Here is a 20384-nt window from a genome sequence, read left to right on the forward strand (position 1 = left end):
ATACACCCCTATCGCGGCGGTCCCTGCAGCCATCAACGGCCGGGACCCGCGGCTAATACAGGTCATCACCGATCGCGGTGATGCCCTGTATTAACCCTTCAGACGCGGCGATCAAAGCTGACCCCCACGTCTGAAGGGAAAGTGACACTAACCCGGCTGTTTGGTCGGGTTGTTCGGGACCGCCGCGATTTCACCGCGGCGGTCTCGAACAGCCCGACTGAATAGCCGGGTTAGTGCTTACAGGACACCGGGGGGGACCTTACCTACCTCCTCGGTGTCTTCTCCGTTCAGGGATCCCCTGTATGGCTGGCGCTCTCCTTCCTCGTCATCACGTCGTCGCGTACGTGCGTCGGCGTGCGTAACGACGTGATGGCGGCGACGGAGAGCGAGGATACCCGGCCGGCAGCAGAGACGTTCCGGAGTGACGGGGACACGGCGACAGCGATGGAGCGACATCCAGGGCAGCGGTGACGGGTCCGGAGCGGCGGGGACACGTGAGTATTACCTCCTCCTGCAGTGGTCTTCAATCTGCGGACCTCCAGATGTTGCAAAACTACAACTCCCAGCATGCCCGGACAGCCAACGGCTGTCCGGGCATGCTGGGAGTTGTAGTTTTGCAACATCTGGAGGTCCGCAGGTTGAAGACCACTATTGGGTTAAAAATCTTTATTTTTTTAGATTTTGTCCCTAAAAATTGGGTGCGTCTTATACGCCGGTGCGTCCTATAGGACGAAAAATACGGTATTATTTGGGTTAAAAAAAAGGTACAAATAGGAATACAAAAAAATTATCACAATAGCTGGCTAGTACAGCACACTATTTGTACAAATTTACACATAGCAAAACTAAACATTTTACATACAGATTTAAAAACAACAAGATTCCTTCTTACTAGGCTTTTGTAATAAAAAAAAGTGCCACCTCCTGTCAAAAACAAATAGCACAATGTTAAACTGAGTTAAGATAGCTGGTAGAGATGAGCGAACTTACAGTAAATTCTATTAGTCACAATCTTCTCGGCTCGGCAGATGATGACTTTTCCTGCATAAATTAGTTCAGCTTTTAGGTGCTCCCGTGGGCTGGAAAAGGTGGATACTGTCCTAGGAGACTCTTTCCTAGGAGTGCATCCACCTTTTCCAGCCCACCGAAGCATCGGAAAGCTGAACTAATTTATGCAGGAAAAGTCAACAACCGCCAAGCCGAGAAGTTTGTGACGAATCGAATTTACTGTAAGTTCGCTCATCTCTAATAGCTGGCTATGGGAACATTACTATATTATCTATTAAGAGCACAGCGAAATGTAAGACACTGTGCCCTAATTGAGGCCTCCTCCTCCCCTTACAGCCTTCCTATCCATCTCCAAAATTGGTGCCTTATCAATTCTTTGCATCATTTTATGCAAATGACAGTATGCAGAAACGCTTCCATAGCCTACAATCTAAAAAATTTTAACAGCACACTATTGGTACAAATTTACACATAGCAAAACTACACATTTTACATACAGATTTAAAAACAACAAGATTCCTTCTTACTAGGCTTTTGTAATAAAAAAAAAAGTGCCACCTCCTGTCAAACACAAATAGCACAATGTTAAACTGATTTAAGATAGTTGGTAGAGAAGAGTGAACTTACAGTAAATTCGATTCGTCACGAACTTCTCGGCTCGGCAGTTGATTACTTTTCCTGCATAAATTAGTTCAGCTTACAGGTGCTTCCGTCGGCTGGAAAAGGTGGATACAGTCCTAGGAGACTCTTTCCTAGGACTGTATCCACCTTTTCCAGCCCACCGGAGCACCGGAAAGCTGAACTAATTTATGCAGGAAAAGTCAGCAACCGCCGTGCCTAGAAGTTCGTGACAAATCCAATTTACTGTAAGTTCGCTCATCTCTAATAGCTGGCTATGGGAACATTAATGTATTATCTATTAAGAGCACAGCGAAATGAAAGACACTGTGCCCTAATAAAGGCCTCCTCCTCCCCTTACAGCCTTCCTATCCATCTCCAAAATTGGTGCCTTACCAATTCTTTGCATCATTTTATGCAAGTGACAGTACGCAGAAATGCTTCCATAGCCTACAATCTCAAAAAATGTTAACCAAAATTTTTTAAATTCACCAATTTTGTCAAATCAACATACATAACTTCTCAAGAAGTTATATGATGTTGAAGTGAAGAAAAAAATTTCAGTCTCATGATTTTGGTCAAAAATCATGGACAGTAAAAAAACAAGCTATGATTTGGGTTCAAAAAAGGGTACAAATAGGAATACAAAAAAATCATAACAATAGCTGGCAAGTACAGCACACTATTGATACATATTTACACATAGCAAAACTACACATTTTACATACAGATTTAAAACAACAAGATTCCTTCTTACTAGGCTTTTGTAATAAAAAAAAGTGCCACCTCCTGTCAAAAACAAATAGCACAATGTTAAACTGAGTTAAGATAGCTGGCTATGGGAACATTACTGTATTATCTATTAAGAGCACAGCGACATTTAAGACACTGTGCTCTAATAGAGGCCTCCTCCTCCCCTTACAGCCTTCCTATCCATCTCCAAAATTGGTGCCTTACCATTTCTTTGCATCATTTTATTCAAATGACAGTATGCAGAAACGCTTCCATAGCCTACAATCTAAAAAAATTTAACCCAAATTTTTAAAATTCACCAATTTTGTCAAATCAACACACATAACGTCTCAAGGAGTTATATGCTGTAGAAGTGAAGAAAAAATGTTTCAGTCTCATAATTTTGGTTAAAAATCATGGACAGTAAAAAAACCAAACTATGATTTGGGTTAAAAAAAAGGTACAAATAGGAATACAAAAAAAATCACAACAATAGCTGGCAACTACAGCACACTATTGATACAAATTTACACATAGCAAAACTACACATTTTACATACAGATTTAAAACAACAAGATTCCTTCTTATTCGGCTTTTGTAATAAAAAAAAAAAAATGCCACCTCCTATCAAAAACAAATAGCACAATGTTAAACTGACTTAAGATAGCTGGCTATGGGAACATTACTGTATTAAAGACACTGTGCCCTAATAGAGGCCTCCTCCTCCCCTTACAGCCTTCCTATCCATCTCCAAAATTGGTGCCTTACCAATTCTTTGCATCATTTTATGCAAATGACAGTACACAGAAATGTTTCCATAGCCTACAATCGAAAAAAAATTTTACCCAAATTTTTTAAATTCACCAATTTTGTCAAATCAACATACATAACGTCTCAAGGAGTTATATGCTGTTGAAGTGAAAAAAAAATGTTTCAGTCTCATAATTTTGGTTAAAAATCATGGACAGTAAAAAAAACTAACTATGATTTGGGTTAAAAAAAAAAAGGTACAAATAGGGATACAAAAAAACCATAACAATAGCTGGCACATACAGCACCCTATATGTACAAATTTACACATAGCAAAACTACACATTTTACATACAGATTTAAAAACAACAAGATTCCTTCTTACTAGGCTTTTCTGATTAAAATAAGTGCCACCTCCTGTCAAAAACAAATAGCACAATGTTAAACTGAGTTAAGATAGCTTGTAGAGATGAGCGAACTTACAGTAAATTCGATTCATCACGAACTTCTCGGCTCGGCAGTAGATGACTATTCCTGCATAAATTAGTTCAGCTTTTAGGTGCTCCCGGTGGCTGGAAAAGGTGAATACTGTCCTAGGAGACTCTTTCCTAGGACTGCATCCACCTTTTCCAGCCCACCGAAGCACCGGAAAGCTGAACTAATTTATGCAGGAAAAGCCAACAACCGCCAAGCCGAGAAGTTAGTGACGAATCGAATTTACTGTAAGTTCGCTCATCTCTAATAGCTGGCTATGGGAACATTACTGTATTATCTATTAAGAGCACAGCGAAATGTAAGACACTGTGCCCTAATAGAGGCCTCCTCCTCCCCTTACAGCCTTCCTATCCATCTCCAAAATTGGTGCCATACCAATTCTTTGCATCATTTTATGCACATAACAGTACACAGAAACGCTTCCATAGCCTACAATCTAAAAAATTTTAACCCAAATTTTTTAAATTTACCAATTTTGTCAAATGCTGTTGAAGTGAAGAAAAAAATTTCAGTCTCATGATTTTGGTTAAAAATCATGGAGAGTAAAAAAAAACAAATTATTATTTGGGTTAAAAAAAAGGTACAAATAGGAATACAAAAAAATCATAACAATAGCTGGTAAGTACAGCACACTATTGGTACAATTTACACATAGCAAAACTACACATTTTACATACAGATTTAAAAACAACAAGATTCCTTCTTACTAGGCTTTTGTAATAAAAAAAAAGTGCCACCTCCTGTCAAAAACAAATAGCACAATGTTAAACTGATTTAAGATAGCTGGTAGAGAAGAGCGAACTTACAGTAAATTCGATTCGTCACAAACTTCTCGGCTCGGCAGTTGATGACTTTTACTGCATAAATTAGTTCAGCTTACAGGTGCTTCCGTAGGCTGGAAAAGGTGGATACAGTCCTAGGAGACTCTTTCCTAGGACTGTATCCACCTTTTCCAGCCCACCGGAGCACCGGAAAGCTGAACTTATTTATGCAGGAAAAGTCAGCAACCGCCGAGCCTAGAAGTTCGAGACGAATCGAATTTACTGTAAGTTCACTCATCTCTAATAGCTGACTATGGGAACATTAATGTATTATCTATTAAGAGCACAGCGAAATGAAAGACACTGTGCCCTAATAGAGGCCTCCTCCTCCCCTTACAGCCTTCCTATCCATCTCCAAAATTGGTGCCTTACCAATTCTTTGCATCATTTTATGCAAATGACAGTACACAGAAATGCTTCCATAGCCTACAATCTCAAAATTTTTTAACCAAAATTTTTTAAATTCACCAATTTTGTCAAATCAACATACATAACGTCTCAAGAAGTTATATGATGTTGAAGTGAAGAAAAAATGTTTCAGTCTCATGATTTTGGTTAAAAATCATGGACAGTAAAAAAACAAGCTATGATTTGGGTTCAAAAAAGGGTACAAATAGGAATACAAAAAAAATCATAACAATAGCTGGCAAATACAGCACACTATTGGTACAAATTTACACATAGCAAAACTACACATTGTACATACAGATTTAAAACAAGATTCCTTCTTACTAGGCATTTGTAATAAAAAAAAGTGCCATCTCCTGTCAAAAACAAATAGCACAATGTTAAACTGAGATAAGATAGCTGGTAGAGATGAGCGAACTTACAGTAAATTCGATTAGTCACAATCTTCTCGGCTGGCTATGGGAACATTTCTGTATTATCTATTAAGAGCACAGCGAAATTTAAGACACTGTGCTCTAATAGAGGCCTCCTCCTCCCCTTACAGCCTTCCTATCCATCTCCAAAATTGGTGCCTTACCAATTCTTTGCATCATTTTATGCAAATGACAGTACGCAGAAACGCTTCCATAGCCTACAATCAAAAAAAAAATTTACCCAAATTTTTAAAATTCACCAATTTAGTCAAATCAACATACATAACATCTCAAGGAGTTATATGCTGTTGAAGTGAAGAAAAAATGTTTCAGTCTCATTATTTTGGTTAAAAATCATGGACAGTAAAAAAAAAAAACTATGATTTGGGTTAAAAAAAGGTACAAATAGGAATACAAAAAAATCATAACAATAGCTGGCAAAAATAGCTGGCTGAAAAGTCAGCAACCGCCGAGCCTAGAAGTTCGTGACAAATCGAATTTACTGTAAGTTCGCTCATCTCTAATAGCTGACTATGGGAACATTAATGTATTATCTGTTAAGAGCACAGCGAAATGAAAGACACTGTGCCCTAATAGAGGCCTCCTCCTCCCCTTACAGCCTTCCTATCCATCTCCAAAATTGGTGCCTTACCAATTCTTTGCATCATTTTATGCAAATGACAGTACGCAGAAATGCTTCCATAGCCTACAATCTCAAAAAATGTTAACCAAAATTTTTAAAATTCACCAATTTTGTCAAATCAACATACATAACGTCTCAAGAAGTTATATGATGTTGAAGTGAAGAAAAAATGTTTCAGTCTCATGATTTTGGTTAAAAATCATGGACAGTAAAAAAAACAAACCATGATTTGGGTTAAAAAAAAGGTACAAATAGGAATACAAAAAAAATCATAACAATAGCTGGCACGTACAGCACCCTATTGGTACAAATTTACACATAGCAAAACTGCACATTTTACATACAGATTTAAAAACAACAAGATTCCTTCTTACTAGGCTTTTGTAATAAAAAAAAAAGTGCCACCTCCTGTCAAAAACGAATAGCAAAATGTTAAACTGATTTAAGATAGCTGGTAGAGATGAGCGAACTTACAGTAAATTCGATTCGTCACGAACTTCTCGGCTCGGCAGTAGATGACTTTTCCTGCATAAATTAGTTCAGCTTTTAGGTGTTCCCGGTGGCTGGAAAAGGTGAATACTGTCCTAGGAGACTCTTTCCTAGGACTGCATCCACCTTTTCCAGCCCACCGAAGCACCGGAAAGCTGAACTAATTTATGCAGGAAAAGCCAACAACCGCCAAGCCGAGAAGTTAGTGACGAATCGAATTTACTGTAAGTTCGCTCATCATTAATAGCTGGCTATGGGAACATTACTGTATTATCTATTAAGAGCACAGCGAAATGTAAGACACTGTGCCCTAATAGAGGCCTCCTCCTCCCCTTACAGCCTTCCTATCCATCTCCAAAATTGGTGCCATACCAATTCTTTGCATCATTTTATGCACATAACAGTACACAGAAACGCTTCCATAGCCTACAATCTAAAAAATTTTAACCCAAATTTTTTAAATTTACCAATTTTGTCAAATCAACATATATAACGTCTCAAGGAGTTATATGCTGTTAAAGTGAAGAAAAAAAATTTCAGTCTCATGATTTTGGTTAAAAATCATGGACAGTGAAAAAAAAACAAATTATGATTTGGGTTAAAAAAAAGGTACAAATAGGAATACAAAAAAATCATAACAATAGCTGGCAACTACAGCACACTATTGGTACAATTTACACATAGCAAAACTACACATTTTACATACAGATTTAAAAACAACAAGATTCCTTCTTACTAGGCTTTTGTAATAAAAAAAAGTGCCACCTCCTGTCAAAAACAAATAGCACAATGTTAAACTGATTTAAGATAGCTGGTAGAGAAGAGCGAACTTACAGTAAATTCGATTCGTCACAAACTTCTCGGCTCGGCAGTTGATGACTTTTCCTGCATAAATTAGTTCAGCTTACAGGTGCTTCCGTGGGCTGGAAAAGGTGGATACAGTCCTAGGAGACTCTTTCCTAGGACTGTATCCACCTTTTCCAGCCCACCGGAGCACCGGAAAGCTGAACTTATTTATGCAGGAAAAGTCAGCAACCGCCGAGCCTAGAAGTTCGTGACGAATTGAATTTACTGTAAGTTCGCTCATCTCTTATAGCTGACTATGGGAACATTACTGTATTATCTATTAAGAGCACAGCGAAATTTAAGACACTGTGCTCTAATAGAGGCCTCCTCCTCCCCTTACAGCCTTCCTATCCATCTCCAAAATTGGTGCCTTACCAATTCTTTGCATCATTTTATGCAAATGACAGTACACAGAATTGCTTCCATAGCCTACAATCTCAAATTTTTTTAACCAAAATTTTTAAAATTCACCAATTTTGTCAAATCAAGATATATAACGTCTCAAGAAGTTATATGCTGTTGAAGTGAAGAAAAAATGTTTCAGTCTCATGATTTTGGTTAAAAATCATGGACAGTAAAAAAAAAAACAACCATGACTTGGGTTAAAAAAAAGGTAGAAATAGGAATAAAAAAAAAATCATAACAATAGCTGGCACGTACAGCACCCTATTACAAATTTACACATAGCAAAACTGCACATTTTACATACAGATTTAAAAACAACAAGATTCCTTCTTACTAGGCTTTAGTAATAAAAAAAAAAGTGCCACCTCCTGTCAAAAACAAATAGCACAATGTTAAACTGATTTAAGATAGCTGGTAGAGATGAGCGAACTTACAGTAAATTCGATTCGTCACGAACTTCTCGGCTCGGCAGTAGATGACTTTTTCTGCATAAATTAGTTCAGCTTTTAGGTGCTCCCGGTGGCTGGAAAAGGTGAATACTGTCCTAGGAGACTCTTTCCTAGGACTGCATCCACCTTTTCCAGCCCAGCGAAGCACCGGAAAGCTGAACTAATTTATGCAGGAAAAGCCAACAACCGCCAAGCCGAGAAGTTAGTGACGAATCCAATTTACTGTAAGTTCGCTCATCTCTAATAGCTGGCTATGGGAACATTACTGTATTATCTATTAAGAGCACAGCGAAATGTAAGACACTGTGCCCTAATAGAGGCCTCCTCCTCCCCTTACAGCCTTCCTATCCATCTCCAAAATTGGTGCCATACCAATTCTTTGCATCATTTTATGCACATAACAGTACACAGAAATGCTTCCATAGCCTACAATCTAAAAAATTTTAACCCAAATTTTTTAAATTTACCAATTTTGTCAAATCAACATATATAACGTCTCAAGGAGTTATATGCTGTTGAAGTGAAGAAAAAAATTTCAGTCTCATGATTTTGGTTAAAAATCATGGACAGTAAAAAAAACAAATTATGATTTGGGTTAAAAAAAAAAGGTACAAATAGGAATACAAAAAAATCATAACAATAGCTGGTAAGTACAGCACACTATTGGTACAATTTACACATAGCAAAACTACACATTTTACATACAGATTTAAAAACAACAAGATTGCTTCTTACTAGGCTTTTGTAATATAAAAAAGTGCCACCTCCTGTCAAAAACAAATAGCACAATGTTAAACTGATTTAAGATAGCTGGTAGAGAAAAGCGAACTTACAGTAAATTCGATTCGTCACAAGCTTCTCGGCTCGGCAGTTGATGACTTTTCCTGCATAAATTAGTTCAGCTTACAGGTGCTTCCGTGGGCTGGAAAAGGTGGATACAGACCTAGGAGACTCTTTCCTAGGACTGTATCCACCTTTTCCAGCCCACCGGAGCACCGGAAAGCTGAACTTATTTATGCAGGAAAAGTCAGCAACCGCCGAGCCTAGAAGTTTGTGACAAATCGAATTTACTGTAAGTTCGCTCATCTCTAATAGCTGACTATGGGAACATTAATGTATTATCTATTAAGAGCACAGCGAAATTAAAGACACTGTACCCTAATAGAGGCCTCCTCCTCCCCTTACAGCCTTCCTATCCATCTCCAAAATTGGTGCCTTACCAATTCTTTGCATCATTTTATGCAAATGGCAGTACACAGAAATGCTTCCATAGCCTACAATCTCAAAATTTTTTAACCAAAATTTTTAAAATTCACCAATTTTGTCAAATCAACATACATAACGTCTCAAGAAGTTATATGATGTTGAAGTGAAGAAAAAATGTTTCAGTCTCATGATTTTGGTTAAAAATCATGGACAGTAAAAAAACAAGCTATGATTTGGGTTAAAAAAAGGGTACAAATAGGAATACAAAAAATCATAACAATAGCTGGCAAGTACAGCACACTATTGGTACAAATTTACACATAGCAAAACTACACATTTTACATACAGATTTAAAACAACAAGATTCCTTCTTACTAGGCTTTTGTAATAAAAAAAAAGTGCCACCTCCTGTCAAAAACAAATAGCACAATGTTAAACTGAGTTAAGATAGCTGGCTATGGGAACATTACTGTATTATCTATTAAGAGCACAGCGACATTTAAGACACTGTGCTCTAATAGAGGCCTCCTCCTCCCCTTACAGCCTTCCTATCCATCTCCAAAATTGGTGCCTTACCAATTCTTTGCATCATTTTATGCAAATGACAGTACACAGAATTGCTTCCATAGCCTACAATCTCAAATTTTTTTAACCAAAATTTTTAAAATTCACCAATTTTGTCAAATCAAGATATATAACGTCTCAAGAAGTTATATGCTGTTGAAGTGAATAAAAAATGTTTCAGTCTCATGATTTTGGTTAAAAATCATGGACAGTACAAAAAAACTATTATTTGGGTTAAAAAAAAGGTACAAATAGGAATACAAAAAATTATCACAATAGCTGGCTAGTACAGCACACTATTGGTACAAATTTACACATAGCAAAACTACACATTTTTCATACAGATTTAAAAACAACAAGATTCCTTCTTACTAGGCTTTTGTAATAAAAAAAGTGCCACCTCCTGTCAAAAACAAATAGCACAATGTTAAACTGATTTAAGATAGCTGGTAGAGATGAGCGAACTTACAGTAAATTCGATTCGTCACGAACTTCTCGGCTCGGTAGTTGATGACTTTTCCTGCATAAATTAGTTCAGCTTACAGGTGCTTCCGTGGGCTGGAAAAGGTGGATACAGTCCTAGGAGACTCTTTCTTAGGACTGTATCCACCTTTTCCAGCCCACCGGAGCACCGGAAAGCTGAACTTATTTATGCAGGAAAAGTCAGCAACCGCCGAGCCTAGAAGTTCGTGACGAATCGAATTTACTGTAAGTTCGCTCATCTCCAATAGCTGACTATGGGAACATTAATGTATTATCTATTAAGAGCACAGCGAAATGAAAGACACTGTGCCCTAATAGAGGCCTCCTCCTCCCCTTACAGCCTTCCTATCCATCTCCAAAATTGGTGCCTTACCAATTCTTTGCATCATTTTATGCAAATGACAGTACACAGAAATGCTTCCATAGCCTACAATCTCAAAAAAATTTTACCAACATTTTTTAAATTCACCAATTTTTCAAATCAACATACATAACGTCTCAAGGAGTGGTATGCTGTTGAAGTGAAGAAAAAATGTTTCAGTCTCATGATTTTGGTTAAAAATCATGGACAGTAAAAAAAACAAACCATGATTTGGGTTAAAAAAAAGGTACAAATAGGAATACAAAAAAAATCATAACAATAGCTGGCACGTACAGCACCCTATTGGTACAAATTTACACATAGCAAAACTGCACATTTTACATACAGATTTAAAAACAACAAGATTCCTTCTTACTAGGCTTTAGTAATAAAAAAAAGTGCCACCTCCTGTCAAAAACAAATAGCACAATGTTAAACTGATTTAAGATAGCTGGTAGAGATGAGCGAACTTACAGTAAATTCAATTCGTCACAAACTTCTTGGCTCGGCAGTAGATGACTTTTTCTGCATAAATTAGTTCAGCTTTTAGGTGCTCCCTGTGGCTGGAAAAGGTGAATACTGTCCTAGGAGACTCTTTCCTAGGACTGCATCCACCTTTTCCAGCCCACCGAAGCATCGGAAAGCTGAACTAATTTATGCAGGAAAAGCCAACAACCGCCAAGCCGAGAAGTTAGTGACGAATCGAATTTACTGTAAGTTCGCTCATCTCTAATAGCTGGCTATGGGAACATTACTGTATTATCTATTAAGAGCACAGCGAAATGTAAGACACTGTGCCCTAATAGAGGCCTCCTCCTCCCCTTACAGCCTTCCTATCCATCTCCAAAATTGGTGCCATACCAATTCTTTGCATCATTAAATGCACATAACAGTACACAGAAATGCTTCCATAGCCTACAATCTAAAAAATTTTAACCCAAATTTTTTAAATTTACCAATTTTGTCAAATCAACATATATAACGTCTCAAGGAGTTATATGCTGTTGAAGTGAAAAAAAAAACTTCAGTCTCATGATTTTGGTTAAAAATCATGGACAGTAAAAAAAAAAAAATTATGATTTGGGTTAAAAAAAAAAGGTACAAATAGGAATACAAAAAAATCATAACAATAGCTGGTAAGTACAGCACACTATTGGTACAATTTACACATAGCAAAACTACACATTTTACATACAGATTTAAAAACAACAAGATTCCTTCTTACTAGGCTTATGTAATATAAAAAAGTGCCACCTCCTGCCAAAAACAAATAGCACAATGTTAAACTGATTTAAGATAGCTGGTAGAGAAAAGCGAACTTACAGTAAATTCGATTCGTCACAAACTTCTCGGCTCGGTAGTTGATGACTTTTCCTGCATAAATTAGTTCAGCTTACAGGTGCTTCCGTGGGCTGGAAAAGGTGGATACAGTCCTAGGAGACTCTTTCTTAGGACTGTATCCACCTTTTCCAGCCCACCGGAGCACCGGAAAGCTGAACTTATTTATGCAGGAAAAGTCAGCAACCGCCGAGCCTAGAAGTTCGTGACGAATCGAATTTACTGTAAGTTCGCTCATCTCCAATAGCTGACTATGGGAACATTAATGTATTATCTATTAAGAGCACAGCGAAATGAAAGACACTGTGCCCTAATAGAGGCCTCCTCCTCCCCTTACAGCCTTCCTATCCATCTCCAAAATTGGTGCCTTACCAATTCTTTGCATCATTTTATGCAAATGACAGTACACAGAAATGCTTCCATAGCCTACAATCTCAAAAAAAATTTACCAACCTTTTTTAAATTCACCAATTTTTCAAATCAACATACATAACGTCTCAAGGGGTGGTATGCTGTTGAAGTGAAGAAAAAATGTTTCAGTCTCATGATTTTGGTTAAAAATCATGGACAGTAAAAAAAAAAACATGATTTGGGTTAAAAAAAAAAGGTAGAAATAGGAATAAAAAAAAATCATAACAATAGCTGGCACGTACAGCACCCTATTGGTACAAATTTACACATTGCAAAACTGCACATTTTACATACAGATTTAAAAACAACAAGATTCCTTCTTACTAGGCTTTTGTAATAAAAAAAAAGTGCCACCTCCTGTCAAAAACAAATAGCACAATGTTAAACTGATTTAAGATAGCTGGTAGAGATGAGCGAACTTACAGTAAATTCGATTCGTCACGAACTTCTCGGCTCGGCAGTAGATGACTTTTTCTGCATAAATTAGTTCAGCTTTTAGGTGCTCCCGGTGGCTGGAAAAGGTGAATACTGTCCTAGGAGACTCTTTCCTAGGACTGCATCCACCTTTTCCAGCCCACCGAAGCACCGGAAAGCTGAACTAATTTATGCAGGAAAAGCCAACAACCGCCAAGCCGAGAAGTTAGTGACGAATCGAATTTACTCTAAGTTCGCTCATCTCTAATAGCTGGCTATGGGAACATTACTGTATTATCTATTAAGAGCACAGCGAAATGTAAGACACTGTGCCCTAATAGAGGCCTCCTCCTCCCCTTACAGCCTTCCTATCCATCTCCAAAATTGGTGCCATACCAATTCTTTGCATCATTTTATGCACATAACAGTACACAGAAATGCTTCCATAGCCTACAATCTAAAAAATTTTAACCCAAATTTTTTAAATTTACCAATTTTGTCAAATCAACATATATAACGTCTCAAGGAGTTATATGCTGTTGAAGTGAAGAAAAAAAATTTCAGTCTCATGATTTTGGTTAAAAATCATGGACAGTAAAAAAAAAACAAATTATGATTTGGGTTAAAAAAAAGGTACAAATAGGAATACAAAAAAATCATAACAATAGCTGGTAAGTACAGCACACTATTGGTACAATTTACACATAGCAAAACTACACATTTTACATACAGATTTAAAAACAACAAGATTCCTTCTTACTAGGCTTTTGTAATAAAAAAAAGTGCCACCTCCTGTCAAAAACAAATAGCACAATGTTAAACTGATTTAAGATAGCTGGTAGAGAAGAGCGAACTTACAGTAAATTCGATTCGTCACAAACTTCTCGGCTCGGCAGTTGATGACTTTTCCTGCATAAATTAGTTCAGCTTACAGATGCTTCCTTGGGCTGGAAAAGGTGGATACAGTCCTAGGAGACTCTTTCCTAGGACTGTATCCACCTTTTCCAGCCCACCGGAGCACCGGAAAGCTAAACTTATTTATGCAGGAAAAGTCAGCAACCGCCAAGCCTAGAAGTTTGTGACAAATCGAATTTACTGTAAGTTCGCTCATCTCTAATAGCTGACTATGGGAACATTAATGTATTATCTATTAAGAGCACAGCGAAATGAAAGACACTGTGCCCTAATAGAGGCCTCCTCCTCCCCTTACAGCCTTCCTATCCATCTCCAAAATTTGTGCCTTACCAATTCTTTGCATCATTTTATGCAAATGACAGTACACATAAATGCTTCCATAGCCTACAATCTCAAAATTTTTTAACCAAAATTTTTTAAATTCACCAATTTTGTCAAATCAACATACATAACGTCTCAAGAAGTTATATGATGTTGAAGTGAAGAAAAAATGTTTCAGTCTCATGATTTTGGTTAAAATTCATGGACAGTAAAAAAACAAGCTATGATTTGGGTTAAAAAAAAGGGTACAAATAGGAATACAAAAAATCATAACAATAGCTGGCAAGTACAGCACACTATTGGTACAAATTTACACATAGCAAAACAACACATTTTACATACAGATTTAAAACAACAAGATTCCTTCTCACTAGGCTTTTGTAATAAAAAAAAGTGCCACCTCCTGTCAAAAACAAATAGCACAATGTTAAACTGAGTTAAGATAGCTGGCTATGGGAATATTACTGTATTATCTATTAAGAGCACAGCGAAATTTAAGACACTGTGCTCTAATAGAGGCCTCCTCCTCCCCTTACAGCCTTCCTATCCATCTCCAAAATTGGTGCCTTACCAATTCTTTGCATCATTTTATGCAAATGACAGTACACAGAATTGCTTCCATAGCCTACAATCTCAAATTTTTTTAACCAAAATTTTTAAAATTCACCAATTTTGTCAAATCAAGATATATAACGTCTCAAGAAGTTATATGCTGTTGAAGTGAAGAAAAAATGTTTCAGTCTCATGATTTTGGTTAAAAATCATGGACAGTAAAAAAAAAACTATTATTTGGGTTAAAAAAAAGGTACAAATAGGAATACAAAAAAATCATAACAATAGCTGGCAAGTACGGCACACTATTGATACAAATTTACACATAGCAAAACTACACATTTTACATACAGATTTAAAAACAACAAGATTCCTTCTTACTAGGCTTTTGTAATAAAAAAAAGTGCCACCTCCTGTCAAAAACAAATAGCACAATGTTAAACTGATTTAAGATAGCTGGTAGAGATGAGCGAACTTACAGTAAATTCGATTCGTCACGAACTTCTCGGCTCGGTAGTTGATGACTTTTCCTGCATAAATTAGTTCAGCTTACAGGTGCTTCCGTGGGCTGGAAAAGGTGGATACAGTCCTAGGAGACTCTTTCTTAGGACTGTATCCACCTTTTCCAGCCCACCGGAGCACCGGAAAGCTGAACTTATTTATGCAGGAAAAGTCAGCAACCGCCGAGCCTAGAAGTTCGTGACGAATCGAATTTACTGTAAGTTCGCTCATCTCCAATAGCTGACTATGGGAACATTAATGTATTATCTATTAAGAGCACAGCGAAATGAAAGACACTGTGCCCTAATAGAGGCCTCCTCCTCCCCTTACAGCCTTCCTATCCATCTCCAAAATTGGTGCCTTACCAATTCTTTGCATCATTTTATGCAAATGACAGTACACAGAAATGCTTCCATAGCCTACAATCTCAAAAAAATTTTACCAACATTTTTTAAATTCACCAATTTTTCAAATCAACATACATAACGTCTCAAGGAGTGGTATGCTGTTGAAGTGAAGAAAAAATGTTTCAGTCTCATGATTTTGGTTAAAAATCATGGACAGTAAAAAAAAAAAAACATGATTTGGGTTAAAAAAAAGGTAGAAATAGGAATAAAAAAAAATCATAACAATAGCTGGCACGTACAGCACCCTATTGGTACAAATTTACACATAGCAAAACTGCACATTTTACATACAGATTTAAAAACAACAAGATTCCTTCTTACTAGGCTTTTGTAATAAAAAAAAAGTGCCACTTCCTGTCAAAAACAAATAGCACAATGTTAAACTGATTTAAGATAGCTGGTAGAGATGAGCGAACTTACAGTAAATTCGATTCGTCACGAACTTCTCGGCTCGGCAGTAGATGACTTTTTCTGCATAAATTAGTTCAGCTTTTAGGTGCTCCCGGTGGCTGGAAAAGGTGAATACTGTCCTAGGAGACTCTTTCCTAGGACTGCATCCACCTTTTCCAGCCCACCGAAGCACCGGAAAGCTGAACTAATTTATGCAGGAAAAGCCAACAACCGCCAAGCCGAGAAGTTAGTGACGAATCGAATTTACTCTAAGTTCGCTCATCTCTAATAGCTGGCTATGGGAACATTACTGTATTATCTATTAAGAGCACAGCGAAATGTAAGACACTGTGCCCTAATAGAGGCCTCCTCCTCCCCTTACAGCCTTCCTATCCATCTCCAAAATTGGTGCCATACCAATTCTTTGCATCATTTTATGCACATAACAGTACGCAGAAATGCTTCCATAGCCTACAATCTAAAAAATTTTAACCCAAATTTTTTAAATTTACCAATTTTGTCAAATCAACATATATAACGTCTCAAGGAGTTATATGCTATTGAAGTGAAGAAAAAAAATTTCAGTCTCATGATTTTGGTTAAAAATCATGGACAGTAAAAAAAAAACAAATTATGATTTGGGTTAAAAAAAAAAGGTACAAATAGGAATACAAAAAAATCATAACAATAGCTGGTAAGTACAGCACACTATTGGTACAATTTACACATAGCAAAACTACACATTTCACATATAGATTTAAAAACAACAAGATTCCTTCTTACTAGGCTTTTGTAATAAAAAAAAAGTGCCACCTCCTGTCAAAAACAAATAGCACAATGTTAAACTGATTTAAGATAGCTGGTAGAGATGAGCGAACTTACAGTAAATTCGATTCGTCACGAACTTCTCGGCTCGGTAGTTGATGACTTTTCCTGCATAAATTAGTTAAGCTTACAGGTGCTTCCGTGGGCTGGAAAAGGTGGATATAGTCCTAGGAGACTCTTTCTTAGGACTGTATCCACCTTTTCCAGCCCACCGGAGCACCGGAAAGCTGAACTTATTTATGCAGGAAAAGTCAGCAACCGCCGAGCCTAGAAGTTCGTGACGAATCGAATTTACTGTAAGTTCGCTCATCTCCAATAGCTGACTATGGGAACATTAATGTATTATCTATTAAGAGCACAGTGAAATGAAAGACACTGTGCCCTAATAGAGGCCTCCTCCTCCCCTTACAGCCTTCCTATCCATCTCCAAAATTGGTGCCTTACCAATTCTTTGCATCATTTTATGCAAATGACAGTAAACAGAAATGCTTCCATAGCCTACAATCTCAAAAAAATTTTACCAACACTTTTTAAATTCACCAATTTTTCAAATCAACATACATAACGTCTCAAGGAGTGGTATGCTGATGAAGTGAAGAAAAAATGTTTCAGTCTCATGATTTTGGTTAAAAATCATGGACAGTAAAAAAAAAAAAAACATGATTTGGGTTAAGAAAAAGGTAGAAATAGGAATAAAAAAAAATCATAACAATAGCTGGCACGTACAGCACCCTATTGGTACAAATTTACACATAGCAAAACTGCACATTTTACATACAGATTTAAAAACAACAAGATTCCTTCTTACTAGGCTTTTGTAATAAAATAAAGTGCCACCTCCTGTCAAAAACAAATAGCACAATGTTAAACTGATTTAAGATAGCTGGTAGAGATGAGCGAACTTACAATAAATTCGATTCGTCACGAACTTCTCGGCTCGGCAGTAGATGACTTTTTCTGCATAAATTAGTTCAGCTTTTAGGTGCTCCCGGTGGCTGGAAAAGGTGAATACTGTCCTAGGAGACTCTTTCCTAGGACTGCATCCACCTTTTCCAGCCCACCGAAGCACCGGAAAGCTGAACTAATTTATGCAGGAAAAGCCAACAACCGCCAACCCGAGAAGTTAGTGACGAATCGAATTTACTCTAAGTTCGCTCATCTCTAATAGCTGGCTATGGGAACATTACTGTATTATCTATTAAGAGCACAGCGAAATGTAAGACACTGTGCCCTAATAGAGGCCTCCTCCTCCCCTTACAGCCTTCCTATCCATCTCCAAAATTGGTGCCATACCAATTCTTTGCATCATTTTATGCACATAACAGTACACAGAAATGCTTCCATAGCCTACAATCTAAAAAATTTTAACCCAAATTTTTTAAATTTACCAATTTTGTCAAATCAACATATATAACGTCTCAAGGAGTTATATGCTGTTGAAGTGAAGAAAAAAAATTTCAGTCTCATGATTTTGGTTAAAAATCATGGACAGTAAAAAAAAAAACAAATTATGATTTGGGTTAAAAAAAAGGTACAAATAGGAATACAAAAAATCATAACAATAGCTGGTAAGTACAGCACACTATTGGTACAATTTACACATAGCAAAACTACACATTTTACATACAGATTTAAAAACAACAAGATAACTTCTTACTAGGCTTTTGTAATAAAAAAAAGTGCCACCTCCTGTCAAAAACAAATAGCACAATGTTTAACTGATTTAAGATAGCTGGTAGAGAAGAGCGAACTTACAGTAAATTTGATTCGTCACAAACTTCTCGGCTCGGCAGTTGATGACTTTTCCTGCATAAATTAGTTCAGCTTACAGGTGCTTCCGTGGGCTGGAAAAGGTGGATACAGTCCTAGGAGACTCTTTCCTAGGACTGTATCCACCTTTTCCAGCCCACCGGAGCACCGGAAAGCTGAACTTATTTATGCAGGAAAAGTCAGCAACCGCCAAGCAGAGAAGTTAGTGACGAATCGAATTTACTCTAAGTTCGCTCATCTCTAATAGCTGACTATGGGAACATTAATGTATTATCTATTAAGAGCACAGCGAAATGAAAGACACTGTGCCCTAATAGAGGCCTCCTCCTCCCCTTACAGCCTTCCTATCCATCTCCAAAATTGGTGCCTTACCAATTCTTTGCATCATTTTATTCAAATGACAGTACACAGAAATGCTTCCATAGCCTACAATCTCAAAATTTTTTAACCAAAATTTTTAAAATTCACCAATTTTGTCAAATCAACATACATAACGTCTCAAGAAGTTATATGATGTTGAAGTGAAGAAAAAATGTTTCAGTCTCATGATTTTGGTAAAAAATCATGGACAGTAAAAAAACAAGCTATGATTTGGGTTTAAAAAAGGGTACAAATAGGAATACAAAAAATCATAACAATAGCTGGCAAGTACAGCACACTATTGGTACAAATTTACACATAGCAAAACTACACATTTTACATACAGATTTAAAACAACAAGATTCCTTCTTACTAGGCTTTTGTAATAAAAAAAAGTGCCACCTCCTGTCAAAAACAAATAGCACAATGTTAAACTGAGTTAAGATAGCTGGCTATGGGAACATTACTGTATTATCTATTAAGAGCACAGCGAAATTTAAGACACTGTGCTCTAATAGAGGCCTCCTCCTCCCCTTACAGCCTTCCTATCCATCTCCAAAAATGGTGCCTTACCAATTCTTTGCATCATTTTATGCAAATGACAGTACACAGAATTGCTTCCATAGCCTACAATCTCAAATTTTTTTAACCAAAATTTTTAAAATTCACCAATTTTGTCAAATCAAGATATATAACGTCTCAAGAAGTTATATGCTGTTGAAGTGAAGAAAAAATGTTTCAGTCTCATGATTTTGGTTAAAAATCATGGACAGTAAAAAAAACTATTATTTGGGTTAAAAAAAAGGTACAAATAGGAATACAAAAAATTATCACAATAGCTGGCTAGTACAGCACACTATTGGTACAAATTTACACATAGCAAAACTACACATTTTTCATACAGATTTAAAAACAACAAGATTCCTTCTTACTAGGCTTTTGTAAAAAGTGCCACCTCTTGTCAAAAACAAATAGCACAATGTTAAACTGAGTTAAGATAGCTGGCTATGGGAACATTACTGTATTATCTATTAAGAGCACAGCGAAGTGTAAGACACTGTGCTCTAATAGAGGCCTCCTCCTCCCCTTACAGCCTTCCTATCCATCTCCAAAATTGGTGCCTTACCAATTCTTTGCATCATTTTTATGCAAATGACAGTACGCATAAACGCATCCATAGCCTACAATCTCAAAAAATTTTAACCAAAATTTTTTAAATTCACCAATTTTTCAAATCAACATACATAACGTCTCAAGGAGTGGTATGCTGTTGAAGTGAAGAAAAAATGTTTCAGTCTCATGATTTTGGTTAAAAATCATGGACAGTAAAAAAAAAAAACTATAATTTGGGTTAAAAAAGGTACAAATAGGAATACAAAAAAATCATAGCAATAGCTGGCAAGTACGGCACACTATTGGTACAAATTTACACATAGCAAAACTACACATTTTACATACAGATTTAAAAACAACAAGATTCCTTCTTACT

This window comes from Hyla sarda, chromosome 2, assembly GCF_029499605.1.
Source record: "Hyla sarda isolate aHylSar1 chromosome 2, aHylSar1.hap1, whole genome shotgun sequence".
Taxonomy (NCBI): Eukaryota; Metazoa; Chordata; class Amphibia; order Anura; family Hylidae; genus Hyla; species Hyla sarda.